Here is a 17197-nt window from a genome sequence, read left to right as displayed (position 1 = left end):
GTTATAATCCTTCTGGGGATTCCAGTGTGAGCACTATGGATGCATAGCTTACCATCATGTGGCATTCAAAGGAGAGCTCAGGACAAATGGCAGGTAAAGGTGCCATAGCATCTACAGAATACCTGAAATGCAAGCTTTCCCCATTCACCATGTAGCAAAAGCCTGTGACACTCTGACAAATAATAGGCTATTTATTAATTACCCAAAGAAATGGGGGCTTTATTATGCTTCATAAATAAATAAATAAATAAATAAATAAATAAATAAATAAATACTCAATGTATAGCAAGACTCATCTAGATTCCATCCAAATATAATTTACTGAGAATTATTTTTGGAGTCAGGTAATTATCCAAGGAAAAGTTTCCCTCCTCTTAAAATCATCTAGCATAAACTCCCCTGCACAGTATCTTGAGAGAAAGGCAACAAGTCACTGCAGTAATACTTGTACTATATTATATGAATTTCTAAGATAGATCTGCTTCTGTCTTTAGAAAGCTCTGTGTGTTAAAGAGATCAACTTTTTACTCAGCCAACTTCCTATATAGTTTCTACCCTTTGATCTTAGTTTTGCCCTGTGGAATTATACAGACTAACTCTAATCCCTTTTGCACACAACAATATCATGACTTTATCCCACACATATATTCCTTCTTTTGGTTTAAGTTCCTCTAATTCCTCAGGGGAAAATGTTGGGATTTAAAACTTTATATCTAGAAAGTTATTATTTATATTAATAGCAGTATAGCGATATTCACAGATAAAGCAAAAGTTTAGGAAGTATTACATCTGTGTATCATTCTTTAAAATACCACCTGAACCTATTCAAGGAGATTGAGAATGTAATCTGAACTAAAAATGGGGAGATATGTTATACACTGATTTGTGATAAATATAAAAACTACTTAGGTAAATCTTAAAGTAGCTGAAGATGTGTATGAGAATAAATATATGTCAAAATTCTTAGAATAATATTTGAAAACAGTAATTTAAAAATATTTTGGAACTCTAAACATACGTACTTAAAAAGAATAGGATGAGGAAAGTAAAAGTATACAAAACACCTCCTCTTACCTCTAGTACAGGTTAGAAAATATCATTTTTGTTCTTATTTCACTAAAAAATGTGATTTTTAAAATGAAAAGTTAAGGAGAGAAGTTCATACATACTTTCTAAAATATTGAAAACAAAACAAACAATTTTGGGTTATGACAATCAACATGTGTTAAATTTCCTAGTAAAAGTCTCTGATACCTTTAGAAGGAAAAAGGAAAGTAAACTTAATATATGTGGTTTACAAGGAAATTACTTAAAATAAATGTAGGGACATGGGGTGCCTGAGTGGCTCAGTCGGTTAAGCACCCAACTCTTGATTTCAGCTCAGGTCATGGTCTCTCAGTTCATGAGAAAGAGCCCTGCAGCAGGGCGTCTGCTTGGGATTCTTTCTTTCCCTCTGTCTCTAATCCTCCCCCACTCATGTTCTGCCTCTCCCTCTTTCTCTCTCTGTCTCTCTCTCAAAAACAAACTTCAAAAAAAAAAAAGTGGGGACAAATATCAGAGAAGTAAAGAAGAACAGCAAAATCACTAGGAGTGGGCATATAATTTTAGATAAAAAAAATAATGCAAATACACAGTCAACACAAAAGAGGTATATAAATAAAAAGAAAATACCCTAATGATGTAACAGTCACAAAACTTCTGAGCTCAATAACTTAACATCAAGTGTATGCAGCAAAACTGTAAAAAACACAATGATAATTAAACAGAAATACATTAGAAAATTTAATACATTCTCTTTCAGTTTTTGCATAGACCAAATAAAAAATGAGAAATGAGGTCATAAAATTTTAATAAGATTGATGACATAAATGTTGAATTATGTACAATCCTAATAGATAATTCACCTTTTCATGTGTCTATAGACCATTAATAAAAACTGTAAATAATCTACTGCAAAATAAAAATAAATTAATTGAGTTCCAGAAAAGAACACCTTGTAGAAGCCAGTGATCTGACCTTAAGGCAATAAAAGTTAATAACAAAATATTTACATACATACAGAAGCTAATTAATTAAAATGTGAAAAAGTTGAATTGATAAATGAATTCAAGAACTGATTCTTTAAAAATAAAACAGGTAAACTCCACTAGGAAAGCTACTCAAAAATTAAAAGCATACACAGATTCCTAAACTAGAATGTAAAAGAGAATAGATGTCGTTTTTATCATACATAAAATCATTCTATCAAGTCTATTTCTGGGCCAAGTATCTTTTTTAACCTAATATCTTATACTTTAACTACTGTAGCTTTATCATGTGGTTTGATAGGACAAATCCTCATCTTACTAATTTAAAATATGTTGTATATCACCACCCAGTTTTTATATTAATAATTTTACATGGTTGAAAAACACAATATTTATTGAGATTTTAATTGAATTGTGATACATCTACAAGTTAATTTGGAAATAATTTACATTTATGAAACATCTTCGTCCCATAGAGGAAATGCCTTTGTATACCCATTTATTTCTTGTATGCCTGTCCGTTATGCTTTTTCTAGATACTACTCCACATAAATCTTCCACAGTTAATCTTAAGTATGTTAAGTATGTATTTTTGAAATCAAAATGGTACCCATCATATTTTTTTGCTTGCTTTTAACCAGTTAGACTAACAAATCAGGAAGATAAAAAACTTAACTACTGAAACAAATCATGTATTTCTGATAAGTAATCAGAATTTCAACTGTGATCATTATTTATTTAGCACACATTTCTTCCTTACCTATCATATAAGGAGGTAAGGACACATAACATGGAGATCTTGATATGTAGTTAGGAAAACAGATCAGTGTTGAGCAGCAGAAAATTTGAGGGTAGAGAAAAATGAGACAAAGTGGTTAGCCTTGGGGAGAAGGAATGATACCACCCCTATGACCAAATAAAAACAGTAAAGATATGCAAGGATATCATTGAATTACAGGGCAAAGGAGGTCAGCAAGAGAAAGAAGTTCAGGATATATGCTTAAAGCAGAGCATAAAGGAGAAAGGATTTTCCCCTATGCAGAAGCCATTCACTGATAAGCCACTTCCAAGAAAATCTGAACTTTTAGAATAGTGATGTGGGAAAACTAGTTTTCTATTGGTATTTAAAAAGTATAAACACTGAAGAATTCTAAAATGTTAAAGAAATTTTTGATATTTTTTATTAAAAAGGAGTGTAGAAATCTGGGATTTAGGAATGATCCTAAATTAAAAAAATACTTGTTTATTTTTGGGAGAATGCAAGCAGTGTGGGGGCAGAGGGAAGGGGACAGAGAATTCGAAGCAGGCTCTGCTCTGACAGGTTGACAGCAGAGAGTGGGATGTGGGGCTCGAACTTAGGAACTGCGAGACCATGACCTTAGTGGAAACCAAAAGTCGGATGCTCAACCGACTGATTCAACAGGTGCCGCTAGCAATTATCCTAATTTCTAAAATTAAAGAGAAAACAAGATTATGGTCTCCAGCCATATCTTACATTTGGAAACCAGGATAAGATATATTAAGTTCCAGGACACCTAACACTCTCTTCTCCAATGGGTTTCAAAGGACATATTCCCACATACAGTAAAACTCTATAATGGTTTTTGAGAAACTCCTTGAAAAGTCCTATTATCCCTCACCATGTCTCTGTAAGGTAAATAAAGAAAAGGGGCTGTTGCCTCCATTTTACAGATGAAACCATCAAGACACTCAGTTTCAATGATCAGTATAAGATGCTAAGCATCTTATCATGAAAAGACCCAAAATATTCTGATTGCTAGGTGTTAGGCTTTACTTATGTCTAACCTGATCCTTTACACTTATTTGTTTCCGTAATATTTTCAATGTTAATATTTAATGTCTATATTTTAAATAAAAGTAAACAGAATAAAATCAATACACACATCCTCTTCCTCATTATATGTATAAATACATGTAATATGTGTATACATTCTCAAATTCAAAGCCCATCATAACAGATGATTCTAGAAAATTGTTTCTTTCCTATATGGCATCTTTTGCAAGAAACTCAGCATGAACAAACAACTGAAAGGTAATGTTAGTTGGCAAGAAATCTGTGTTAGTTCCACTGCTGTGACTGTTGATAGCCAGTCACCCTTTTTCAATGTGAAATACTTCTAAGGGCCATCCAAACCTAGCTTTAGTCTTTTATGATTCCATAATCAAGAGAACAAATTAGGGGCTTACATTTCTCATAAGAGAGACACTATGACATGTAAAATATATGTGTGTCATATCTCCACTGATATAAACAACATATATTTTCCTAATACCTTTGTCCTCTGCTCTATCTTTTGCAAAACAAGACAGATGACCTAATTAATTGAACAAACTTGAGATATAGTGAGTTTGGACATCTAAACATATCACCCTCTTCCTTTTTGAAATTTTTTGACAACACGAACTCCATGATAAATCTTAAGTCAAATTATCAGATGCTTACGTATATTTGGCATGATGACATTGCCTTTAAGGTGATATATGGGAAACAAAGGAAGGGCAATCCCAAACACCTCACGTGAAACCCTTTGGGAAATCTCATAATTTACACACATAAATTATGCCTGATTTGATGAAGAAGGGAAAATAAAATGATATTTGTCATTATAGAATAGGACTGGGTGTGAGTTGATATGTTGGTATATACAGTTACTTCCTTTTAGTGTTTATTAAAAGTTCCTGTGTTGATTCAGCAAGTAAAGTCTCTTAACATAGGTCTCTCATTTAACCATGCTAGTGTTGAGAAACAGCAATTTTTTTTCTTTTTCTTTTTAAAGTTTGTTTATTTAGTTTTGAGAGAGAGAGAGAGAAACAGCATGAGTGGGGGGGGGGAGGGACAGAGAGAGAAGGAGAGAGAGAATCCCAAGCAGGTTGTGCACTGCCATCACAGAGCCTGACACATGCCTCAAACTCACGAAACAATGAGATCATGACCTGAGCCAAAACCCAGAGTCGGACGCTTACCAAACTGAGCCACACAGGTGCCCCGAGAAACAGCAATTTCTATAAATAAATTAGAATTAAATGTCTGGCTTCAGTTAACTTTGGGAATCCCAAGCTTAGAGATGGTATTATTAATCTAAGTCATCTATTAATGGCATAGCTAAACAGTAAGTAAACATAAGTAACTACGTTGTCATTTAGAATACCTCTTACCCCACCGCAAACCTGTATAGTCACTAATGTACACAGTTATATATTTACTAACATGATTCTTAGGAAGATATTTTTTTAGGAAAAAAAAAGGAAGCACAGTATACTTTGGAAAATGCTTTTTCAACATATTATACATATATACATGTACATATATATGTATACATCATATATACATACATATGTATTATAGGATATCATATATAAGATATATGTGTATATATAATGTTTATATGTAAATTCACTTTGGCTCATGTGGCTATTTTAACCATAGGAAAATCTTAAACTTTTACTCAAAATCCTCTAGATGAATTAAACTCAGAAATGTACATTTCTTCTGGTGGAAATACACTTCTTATGCTGTAAAGGAAGTTTAATATATTTGGTATGCTCAGGCCGGTAACTGAATTTGGATCAGCATATTAATCTTTATTATTCAAGATGCTAGAATCACCATGGCTAGGAGTGTATTTAATGAGCTTACGGCCAGTGAATTGCAAGAAGAATTCTTTAAAACAACGAATAAGAGTCAAAGGAAGGGAAGCGATAAGGACAATCCTTAATTTTTTTCTGCTTTTTTTTTCATTTCATAATCATGTGCTTTACAAAGAAGGTTCTTTAAATTAATGGGCCATAAGAGATTTTTTTCTGGATTGAAGTAGGTTGATTAAATAATCAAATTCCACAGCCTAATGGAAATAATAAACCTCCTAAAGTCCAACCTTGGAAAAAAAATCCCACTTGAGTTTTATTGGAGAGAATTATATATCAATGCTAAATGAGATGGCAAGCATGCATGAATAATTATTTCTACTTACTGTTCTCATTAAAGAAAAAGACGAGTATCATTCTTTTAGTCAGAAGTAAAAATTCTTCCCCTATCATTATCATTAACTTGACTTGTTTTATATTTTTAAAAAGTGTTACTTTTAAATTCTTCCTTGAAGTAATAGGAGGAGTAAGTAATTTTAATCAAACAAAAGGGGGCCACCTTTCCCTGGATCAAACAATTATCTTAAGTTTTCAAGAAGAGTGCTACAAATATTCTAATGGAACGGCAACATTTGGGTGCCATGCCGATTGTCTTCCACTTCAACATTCACTCTCAGATATGAAAAACTTGATTATAAAGATAAGAAAATGTTTTGTCTTTACACCAACAACAAAGGACTGAAAGTTGCCCAAGAGTGAGTAAAACTCATAGCTCCTGACCTCATGGGCCTTAAAATTTAGTGGTTAGGAAAGCAGTGTTTTGGGAATTTCTGGATATTAGTAACATCCTTTTGAGTCTTTATAACACAAATGACCTTCATGTCACGATTTTCAAAATATGCAGATAGACTTCTCCTTCTGGGAAAAAGGAGTATATGTACTTTTCCCTATTTGTCCATGGCATATACACAAAACAAACATAACACTGTGAACGGTGGAGAACAGTCGGATTGGCCACAGAATTTAACATCATGGTGAGTTCCCTGGGTTTTCTTTTCACCTTAGATATCCCACACTTGGAACTGAAGAAAATGGCAACACAGAAATACCAACAGGTACAAACAAACAAACAAAAAATCTCCATCAAAGGTCTTCTTTCTAGTGAAAAGGCCAGGAAAGGGGCAGCTTCACAAGGCAAGAAACTTATAAAAAGTAACTGCTCTATTCCAGCCAACACCACGGAAACGTCTATAGTCCTATCTCCACTCATGCCAGTACAGGCTGAATGAGGAAACAAGGCTTCCATCTTGAGAGATTATAAAAAGACACCAAACGCCCTTGCCAGAGGTGTGTCAGAAAAGGATCAAGTAGGAGGCTGAGATTCTCATCCTTGCCAGTAAATCGTGATGCCAGTGGAGGTCACGTGGGGAGTCTGCACTTTCACTCCCATGTGGAAGTAATGAGGTATCAGTCCCCTTCCCCTTGAGGGGGTATCATAAGAGGACTAGTGGAGTGTCAGGACTTTTGTCATTATCCAGTGGTGATGAGGCCACCCCCACCCCCACCATGGTGTCAGTGGAGACCAAATGGTCAGCTGGAAGTCCCACCCTGTTCAGCAGTATTGAGGAGCTCTCCCCATCAGGGTCAATATAGGCCACATGAGGAACTTGGATTTCACTTCCACCTGGCAGTACAGGCTTATCTTATTTGATTGTGCTTCATGTCATTGTGCTTCACAGATATTGTTTTCTACAAATTGAAGGTTTGTGGAAACCCTGCATTGAGGAAATCTATCAGTGCCATTTTCTAATAGCATTTGTTCATTTTATGTAGTTGTCACATTTTAGTATTTCTCACAATATTTCCAACTTTTTTCATTATTATTATTTTTGTTATGGTGATCTACAATCCATGATCTTTGATGTTACTACTGTAATTGTTTTGAGGCGTCAAAAATCATGCCCGTATAAGAAGGCAAATTTAATCAGTGAATGCTGTGTGTTTTCCGACTGCTCCACCATTGAGCTGTTCCCCCATCTCTCTTCCTCTCCTGTCACCCTGTCACCCAAGAGCTCTGATGGAGATGTACTATGAGGTTCATGTTATTTTCATTCCTGCTAACACAACTCTTATTCTGCAGCCCCGTGATCAGGGAGTCTTCAATTTTTAAATCTTATTGTTGAAGAAATACATTTTGTAAAGCTATAGTTGTCATGGACAGTGATTTCTGATAGATCTGGGCAAAGTACATTGAAAACCTTCCGGAAAGGATTCCTGATGCCATTAAGAACATTTGTGATTCATGGGAAGAAGTCAAATTTTCAACATGAACAGGAGTTTGGAAGACGTTTGTTCTAAAACCCATGGATGACTTAGAGGGGTTCAAAACGTCAGTGGAGAAGTAAGTGAGGTTGTGGTGGAAATAGCAAGATAAGTAGAATTAGAAGTGGAGCTTGAAGATGAGACTGAATTGCTGCAATCCCATGATACAACTGTAATGAATGACAATTTCTCTGTATGGATGACCAAAAACAGTGATTTGTTTGAGATGGAATATACTCCTAGTGAAGATGCTTAAAGACAGTTGAAATGACAACAAAAATTTAGAATAACACAAAAGCTTAATTGCTAAGGCAGCAACCAACTTTGAGAAGATTCACTCCAATTTTTAAAGTTCTACCATGGGTAAAATACTATTAATCAGGATTTCGTGCTGCAAAAATTACTTATGAAAAGAAAAAGTCAATGCAGCAAACTTCATTGTTGTCTTGTTTTAAGAATTTGCCCCAACTTCAGCAACCACCACCATCATCATTCAGTAGCCATCAACATTGAGGCATGGTTAGCATTTTTTAGCAATATTTTTAATTAAGGTATATACGTTGTTTTTTCAACATAAAGCCATTGCACACTGAAGAGACTATAGTATAGGGTAAAAATAACTTATATGTGCACTGGGTAACAAAAAAATTCACTTGACTCACTTTATTGTGGTGGTGTGGAAACAAATCCAAAGTATCCTATAATAAGGTGCCTTCTCTCTTTCTGTAAGGGTCAATACAAATTTTGAAAAAAGAAAAAAATAAGAAGGAGCCTAAATTTCTCAGGGTAGTTGTAAAACTACTTCTTGTCCTAAAGAGATAAGGAGTTTAATTTTCATTTAGATGTGTATATTAATTCCATTTTTATGTATATTAATATATTATACATTTACATACAATATATAATATAATATATGACACTAATGTATATTAATGACAGATACATTTAAGAATAAAAAAAATCAAAACCAAGAGGGACATTATATAAGGGAAAAGGGTGAATCCCTCAAGAAGACATAGCAATATATCCCAGTGTATCCTAAATATGTATATCCCAAACAACAGAGATGCAAAATACGCTAGAGATTATGGGCAAGATTATAGAGGGAAGAAATGCTGGAGAGAGTTAGGAGATCTTTTTTTTTAATGTTTTTTTTTTTATTATTTTTTAGAGAGAAAGAGAGAGAAGGAGAGAGAGCACGAGCAGGGGAAGGGCAGAGAAAGAGGGGGACAGAGGATCCAAAGCAGGCTCAAAGCTGTCAGCACAGAGCCTCATCCTGGGCTCAAACTCACAAACTGTGAGAACATAACCTGAGCTGAAGTCCCAATTTAGCTACCCAGGCACTCCTAGAATTAGGAGATTCAAATTTATTTACTCAATAGCTATGTGACCTTGAACAATTCACTTAATCTCCTCATACCTGTTTCTCTATTTTCCATAAAATGTGGAGTTAAATCCACTCTAAAATTTTAGATCTCTCAGCGATTAGGTAATTCCATATGTTCTGGAATTTTCAGAACAAGCACAAACATTTATAATGGTAATTTTTAAATAGATATTTTTATGTTTCTAAAGAACATTTGAAATGGTTTATACAGAGATTATTATATAGACGAAATGGAGGTTAAGAAACTGTAGTCAACAAATTTTAAAACAAATCATGTAAATGTCTTACTTGAAGATAGCATACCACTTTTCAAACATCCTTAGAACAACTAAATTGTACCCCTAAGCCTAATGCCCAAATTCACAAATCAAAGTATAAATTATTTAAAAAATAGAAACCATAATTGAGTGAATTCAGCAGAACATATTTCCACTCTAAGCCAACATTATTCTGACCTTGAATCATGAGTTGTATCTTAAGAAATCCAATCAAATCACAATAGTCAGTGAAAATAATACTATATTTACTATATACAGTAACATAAATATGCAGAGTATATAATATAATAGTTTTAGAAAATATAACCCTTTAAAAACCTTGGAAATGATCTCCTTCAACTCCTTTTTTTTTTAAGTTTATTCATCTGAGAGAGAGAGAGAGAGAGAGAGAGAGAGAGAGAGAGAACACAAGTAGGGGAGGGGGAGAGAGGAGAGAGAGAATCCCAAGCAGATCCTGCACTGCCAGCACGGAGCTCAATGTGGGGCTAGGACCTCAATGTGGGACTCAGACCCACAAACTGCAAGATTGTGACCTGAGCTGAGGTTGGGGGCTTAACTGACTGACCCACCCAGGCACCCCCTCTTTCTTTATACCAGTTAGGAAATTAATAATGGAGAATTTGAGGTATATACCGAGTAGTAGAAGCACTGGATGAGAGACTCCAGGTCACTTGGTATTTACTTATGTCAATATGGAGGCTGTTACAACTACAACAAAATCATAATGTAGATTGGACATTAATTTACAGAAAAAACATTAATAGATCGTCTCAATTTCACATATGCAAAGTAAACAAAAGAAGCTAGTGTTTAAAGACTAAAACTTTAATAAGCTACCTGTTGAAGTGAAAGGTAAGCAACTAGTAAGCATTTTCAGAGCAATTATCTAAGAAACTGCCTCATGTTTCAACTTGCTAAAAAAAACAGTTATTATTTTCGTCAATAAACAGGTGAGAAAACAAAGCAGAGAAAAATTAATGAATGTTTTCAAGTCACTATAGTACGTATATAGATTTTCAAGGGGTATTAGAATAGATGCACTTTTTTTTTTTACAAGAGTATGGTTTCATTAAATCTGAAAAAGTACACTGTAGGCTACTGACAGGTGCCCAATGAGAAAGCTGTCGACAAACGTTTTTTTTTTGAATGCTTTAACTCTGCAAGGTACTGTACCAAACACAATGATATGTCACAAAAGAAATAGAAGGCATGACCCCTGACCTTGTAGAAATTAAAAACAAAGACTGGTGTATGCCAATGATTTTTAAATGTATGATAATCTGTCATCATAGGTGAGCAAGGAAACATGATTATTTCCTTCACCCAATCAAGAAGTAAATATATTCCTAAGTATTCTCAGCTGTAAGTTAAATGTTTCCTCTTACTCACATTATATTTGTGTAACCATGGTTTAGTAGTCTCTCTTGGAAGGTAAATAAATGTTAAATGAAGAAACTCTTAAATTCAAATGACATGGTTAATTAGATAGTAGGGGTTAAAATCCCAGGGTTTGGGGTCTCACCTGGGGCCAAATGCCATTTCCACCACTCTAACCATGTGGCCTCAGGGCCCTAGCATGGCTTCCTGGATCTCAATTCTCAGAGTCCTCATCTGCTAATAAAAGGATAATAAAAAGCTAACCTCAGAGCATAATTTTAGAAACTAAATTATAATACACTCAAGTGCTTGGCATACTTCCTAATACATAATAGTTACTTAATAAATTCTAGTTATTATTAACATTAATATTAATAGTACTATAATTAATTCTAAAATGTGTTAGATTATATGAAAGAACACTTATATTTGGGTGCTGTTTCCACTGTATTATTAGAATATGGCAATAAAATGGCATTTAAAAATAACTAAAATGTGCACAAAGGTTGCCCCTATTTTCTCTCAACTATTTCTTAATACACTACAACCAGTTTTTGAGAATAAATAGGCAACCTTTTAGGGCACTTGATTTACCTGCCTAGATAAAAGATAGACATATATGTATTTATTTCACATCTAGTAGAAGACTACATCATCATGACACTCAATGGAGAAAAACCTTATAGTTTGTGGCAATTGATAGCTTTTAAAGGCACTTTAAATTCCATGAGAGGGTTCACTTCCATCATACCAATCTTTTAACCTATTTATAAAGGTGCCAGGGAATTTGTCCTTTTACTGAAAGACAAAACTTACTTTTGTCTAGAAGATACAGCTCCCTGAAGGCTGTCACTCAAACAAACATTTTACATTATGGAATACCATATCTAATACATAAATTAATGTAAAATCAAAATGTACTAGAGTTCCTCATTTACTAGAGTCCCTCCATTACTTATCTTGAAAAATGGTACTTCTTTTTCTCAATTTTATGTCAAAATAGTTGTAAAAATAGATTTCCATATAGCGCAAGGGAATTAATTAATTCTGTTTTGTTGTGTTTTTAGCACTCAAAATTACTTAGCTGTTTCTAGACTTATAGTAACATCTGTGCAGGTGTTAAAGCATCCTCTCACTGGGAATGTCTCTTGGCCTTCTTCTCTAGCGATTCAGATCTTACTCTTCTGGATAGCAGTACTCTACAATGACAAAGAAAGATGAGCCAGCTTCAGACTGGCTTGAAACTCTGCTCTACCATTTATTAGCTGAATATTCTGGGGAAAATTACTGAATCTCTCTGTTTCACTTTTCCTTGAAATTAGGATTATTGTGAGGATTTGGAAATATGATATATGTAAAACACTTAATAAAGTGCCTAGTACTTGCAATGTACTCGATAAACACAAGCTATTATTTTATTATTATGATCACTCTTCAAGATACAGTTCAGATGCCATCTTTTCCATGAAACTTTTATTGACCTGCTGTAGTGGGACAAACATTCTTCTCTGACTTTGCTTCTAACACAACTCTGCTGGTTCTCCAATTTGGCAAGTTCCTTAGCATCGCAACTCCATTTCCTAGCCTAGAGATAGTAACAGCTAACTGTGCTCATATGTGCGATGTGTGCTCTCTCTGAGAGGCTAAAGTGGAACATTTGCTCTTTTCTTAGATGTAATTTCAACTTTTTGAAGAATTGTTTTTAATTTTATTTTTTGATAGAAAGAGGAAGGAGAGTGAGAAAGTGAGAGAGAGTGGGGGGAGAAGTGAACAGGGAGAGAGAAGGGGGGGGGAGAGAGAGAGAGAGAGAATGGATCCCAAGCAGGCTCTGCGCTAATCACAGAGCCTAAGGTGAGGCTCAGTCTCCCGACCCTGAGATCACAGCCTGAGCCAAAATCAAGAGTTGGACACTCAACCAACTGAGCTACCCAGGTGCCCCTCAACTTCTTGAAGATTTTTAACTCAGTGGATCCCAAACTTTATAACTTATTATGTTTCCCGGATAGGACAGAGAAGTAGCTTTTATTGTATAATTCGTGCACCATTAGAATGCTCTGTGAATCTGCAGAAACTGTGAGCAAAATGTCATGTATATTACAAATATGCATGAGAATTTTTCTGAGAAAATGTTTCCGATTTTTTGTTGGATCTGCAAAGGGGTCCATCACCCAACACGGAAAGATATGGAGCACGGATTTAGAGACAGACTTGTGACCTGACTTCAGTATCTGAATAGGACTTCCTGACATTCATTTTATGAGCTATCCTCATTCTTTGCTTCATTTTTAAAATTTCTTAACGTTCATATTCTCCTTCAAAAGTAAGATGGGTTTTGCCTTACCAATGGCCAAAACAGAATAGGTTTACATTAGTCCCTTTCTTCTCAATATACCTGATTGTTATTATATACACATTGTAAAGTTTTAATTTTTAACATCACCTCCTTTTATTTAACAAATATGATTTTGGTGCCTCCTTTATTCCAGATAGGGTTCTAGGACGTGGGGACTTAAAACTAACATGACAGAAGTTTCCTGCTGCCCTCATATATTTGTTTACTAATGCAAAAGACAGACACTAAACAAAGAATTAGATTAAATAATAGGTTAATGATATAATTTTAGATAGTTCCATGAAGAAAATGAAGATAATGGAATAAGAATGATGGTGGCAGGGTACATTCCACTGAGCAGCTTTGTAAAGTTTCACTGAGAAAGTGATGTTTGGGCACGGTCCTAAAATGATATAAAGTAACCAGCCATGAGACTAGGAAAAGACCAGTGCAGACAGAGAAAACAGAGAGCACCAAAGAACAAAGTTGACATACTTGAGAAACTGAAACAATTCATTAAAATGATAATAACAAAGTAAAAATATTAATTGTTTTAGGCTGATTAAGGTTACATTTTATTTTCATTGTAGAAAATTTAGAAGATATATAAAGGAATAAAAATAGAATAAACAGTTCACAAAAAGCCTTTTAAAAGTTTGGTAGGGCACCTGGATGGCTCATTTGGTTAAGCATCTGACTCTTGATTTCAGCTCAGGTCATGATTTTATGGTCATGAGATCTAGCATGGCATCTGGCTCTGTGCTGAGCATGGGGCCTGCTTCAGATTATCTCTCTCCCTTTTTCTCTGCCCCTCCCCTGCTCATGCTCTCTCTCTCTCTCTTTCTCTCTCAAAATAAATAAATAAATAAGTACTATATTAAAAAATTTAAAAAGTCTTGATATTTTGGTATATTTCCTCCCAGAATTTTTAGATACACATATAGAAAATGGAAAGATATAAAATATCCAGCTGTGTACAATTTTTGTTCTGCCCTTTTAATTTATGTTTTTTAGTTAATTTATTGTGAGGAACATCTTTCTAGGTCACTAAAATTATTCATAAGCATAATTGTGAATGACTGCATATTATTGCATCATACAAAAAGTATCTTTTATGTAATCAATCCTTATGTTGGACTTTTAGGTTGCTTTTTAATTTTTGTTTTTGTTCTGGAATAAATTCTGCAATCAACACACTGGTGGAAATATTTTTGTCATTATCTTTATATAGTTTCTTGGATTAGAAGTCTGGAAGTAGAATTCATTTTGATCTTACATGTCAAAATAGCATAGAACCTGTCTTAGACTTATTTGACTTAATGCACACTTAATATAAAAATCTTTAGAGTACCTTTTCAACCTACCATTTTTTCTATATCAGGCATACGGTATTACATTTATATGTTCCCCAGTCATTTAAAAGTATTCCTCAAGATAGAACACCATTCTAGCCTGCAGGAGAGTGGTCTTTAACAGAGAAAGAACACTTCATGACTTAAAAGAAGTCTTTAGTGAAATGACCTCCCAGGGACTCATTAAAATTATAACTACCAGAAGCCTGTGATTCAGAATTTAGAAAAAAAATAATCTTTGTTTCTTCAAAATTCAGAAAATAATTCCAAAACTGAGATAACATTTTGGCAATGATGGATATATTAAAATTTGTACTTACAACTTTACTTTGAGCTACCTTGATCTCCACTGTGTTCTGGCAACTCTCTAATCCACTCGATTATTTATTGTCTCTCTACCTTATCCTAGAGCTATTTTTGCCCAGTGGAAGAGCAACATCAATAAACTACAAGACTTTATTAGGTTTATTTAACAAATGTTGATCTCTCCTGTTGGGCTTAATTTGTTGGTGTGTTATCATGATTCTTTTAATACATCATTTAGTGACCTTTCCTTCTTAATATTGTAGAGCCTGTGTAACATTAATCCTTTTATGTACTTGCATTTGAAGATGAATTATTGGTGTACAATTACCATTCGTGATAATTATAGTGTTGTTGACTAATACATGAAAAAGAGACATAGAGCTAAGCAACCAAGGCAATACACTAAAAGCTACAGGGTAACAAGTTGTGTACCTTTGTCTTCCATTGACTTGGAAGACCAACTTGAACAGGCAACTTAACCTCTTTCCTAATAAATACACCCTTTTGATGATGCATCTGTGCTATCTGTCAAGTGCAAATGATATCTTGTATTGATTCTTTTATTCAATGATAGAGTGTGTGTCTAATCAAGCTCATTTTAAAGTACTTCAAAAATACAAAGGCTAGAAAAATATTGAATAAAGCTTCTATGTTCACTGAAGTAAAAATGCTTCCTGAAAAAATATATTTCTAATTAAGTGTTATAAGAAAAGAGAAAAATATTTGTCTTCCATTGTAACAGAGGAACCACTCTTATGACTCTTACCTTGTTTTTCCCAAAAGTGAAAATCGAGAACAAATGTCTCTACTAACATAAATGTAAGATATCTAAAATTAAATTAGATACTACCTATTTGTACATAAATATATTAAAATACCATTACAGAAAACTGTTGGCCTAAACATTATTGAAGACACACACACACACACCTAATACCATTAGAATTTGCAACTCTTTCTTTAATATTCTGCTCAACTTAAGCTTCTTATATATGCTTCATTAAAAATATCTTCTAGGAATTTTTTCCCAGTCTATTGAGATTAATAGTTGTTTCACCAGAGAGCTTTTTCAGAGAGGTTTAGAAATAAATCTGAATTCCACAGCCTAACAGAAGCTGTGAACTACAACATGGAACATCTTTGACAGTCATTGGGGTATTACTTTTCCCCTTCTCATCTGTATGTTCACTGACTTGCCAACCATAGCAAAGCTTCTACGATGTGTCTAAGTCATATCCAAGAGGAATTACTTTTTTCTTCTGAAGCCTGGAAGCTTAAGCATGCATGTTTTTGACTTTTCAAAAAATGTATTGAATATTTCATAAGTTAAGAAATTTAAGTTTTAAGGCCAAAATTCACAGGAGATTTGGTCCCATATCACCTTTATTTGTCTTCTGGGTAGATGTGTATGGGTTTTGTTTTTATTTTATTATCTAAAATTTTTTACCTTTTCTGGAATTAATCTGTATGCATGCAATGTAGAACATGCCCTAATGAGAAAAGGCTTTGTTCAGGTGCTGTAAAGGGTGTAAAGGGTGCTGCTTACCTGATCCTCCTTGTGTTGGTACCAGAATCCTGACTGAATCTGCTAGTTAGAATATACACAATTTATCTTTTGTAATATCAACAGAGGTTCCTAAACTTGAGATTTAATCAGGATAAAATAAGAATTAGCTGAGATTAACTTAAACCAAAATATATGATTGTGGTAGGATATATACATTCAGCCTCTTTCAACTGGAAGCCTAATTATTTTTGTTTCTCTACATGGTACTTAAAGAAGGGTGTAAGGATCTTTTCCTTTACATCCTAGAAAGGTTTGGAGATTAATTCCTCCCACCCCTACAAGAGAAGGAGTAATAATTTTGCTTGGCAATACTTTGGAATTTGAATTTATGAGCCATATGAAGTCTACTGAGGAAACAAGAAAAGCATTTTGACAGAGGAGGAAGAGATAGAGGGAGGGAGAGAGATGGACAGGGGAGAGGGGGGAGGGAGAGAAACAGACACAGGGAAAGACAGAATGAGAGAGAAGCTTACTGAAGGAAACAGAAAAAAGCCTTTCCTCAGATTACAAGGAGATTAGTAGATGTAGCTGGGGATATAAATTGGTCCTGAAAGTCCAAGAGGAATGGTTCAAGAAGGGAAAGACTAACAAGTGAAACTAAAAAAGAATGCTGAAAGGGATATTACCTAAAGGTCCAGAAGCC

The 17197-nt window shown here is 34.3% G+C and overlaps 1 non-coding gene across 1 annotated transcript in view; it reads right to left on the bottom strand.

Moving 5' to 3' along the window:
- Positions 1-7205: 7205 nt before the first annotated feature.
- The window catches only part of LOC106977833 (uncharacterized), a 228850-nt gene continuing 218858 nt past the window's right edge, over positions 7206-17197 (bottom strand). Inside the window, exon 4 of the transcript XR_003413933.2 lies at positions 7206-12196. This is a non-coding gene — a transcript (uncharacterized LOC106977833). The remainder of the gene's footprint in view (positions 12197-17197) is intronic.

This window comes from Acinonyx jubatus, chromosome D4 (assembly GCF_027475565.1).
Source record: "Acinonyx jubatus isolate Ajub_Pintada_27869175 chromosome D4, VMU_Ajub_asm_v1.0, whole genome shotgun sequence".
Lineage (NCBI taxonomy): Eukaryota > Metazoa > Chordata > Mammalia > Carnivora > Felidae > Acinonyx > Acinonyx jubatus.
Note: the sequence above shows the minus strand (reverse complement) of the source record. Positions and strands in the feature narration are given on the sequence as shown.